A 336-nucleotide genomic window follows, 5' to 3' on the forward strand; every position below is an offset into this window, starting at 1 on the left:
CGCACCCAGCGTGAGTTTTAAGCCACCGGGTCTGGGACGCAAACTGCGGTCGACTACGTGGGAATCCAGCGACATAGCCATTACGCTAACTGGTGGTTCCCCAAAGTTTTTGGATGTAAATCATGTGCGGATGTGAAAATGACTGGCACCATATAATTTCTTTGATCTTTCTGGCTTACAATCTGATAAACACTTGTGACTTCCTTTAGCCTGATACTGGGCAGTATCCATGCACTGGGTATCAACAATAACAGGAAGACAACCATTGACAACAGGCAGGTACTGCTTTTGTATGTAGATGTTTCTCAATAGCCCTGCTAGAGTAGCTTACAGAAG

The 336-nt window shown here is 45.5% G+C and overlaps 1 protein-coding gene across 1 annotated transcript in view; it reads right to left on the reverse strand.

The window, feature by feature from the left end:
• The window catches only part of LRRIQ3 (leucine rich repeats and IQ motif containing 3), a 169,468-nt gene that overhangs the window by 61,094 nt on the left and 108,038 nt on the right, over positions 1 to 336 (reverse strand). The gene's annotated exons all lie outside the window — the stretch shown is intronic.

This window comes from Tupaia chinensis, unplaced genomic scaffold (assembly GCF_000334495.1).
Source record: "Tupaia chinensis unplaced genomic scaffold, TupChi_1.0 Scaffold000164_1, whole genome shotgun sequence".
In the NCBI taxonomy this organism is placed as follows: domain Eukaryota; kingdom Metazoa; phylum Chordata; class Mammalia; order Scandentia; family Tupaiidae; genus Tupaia; species Tupaia belangeri.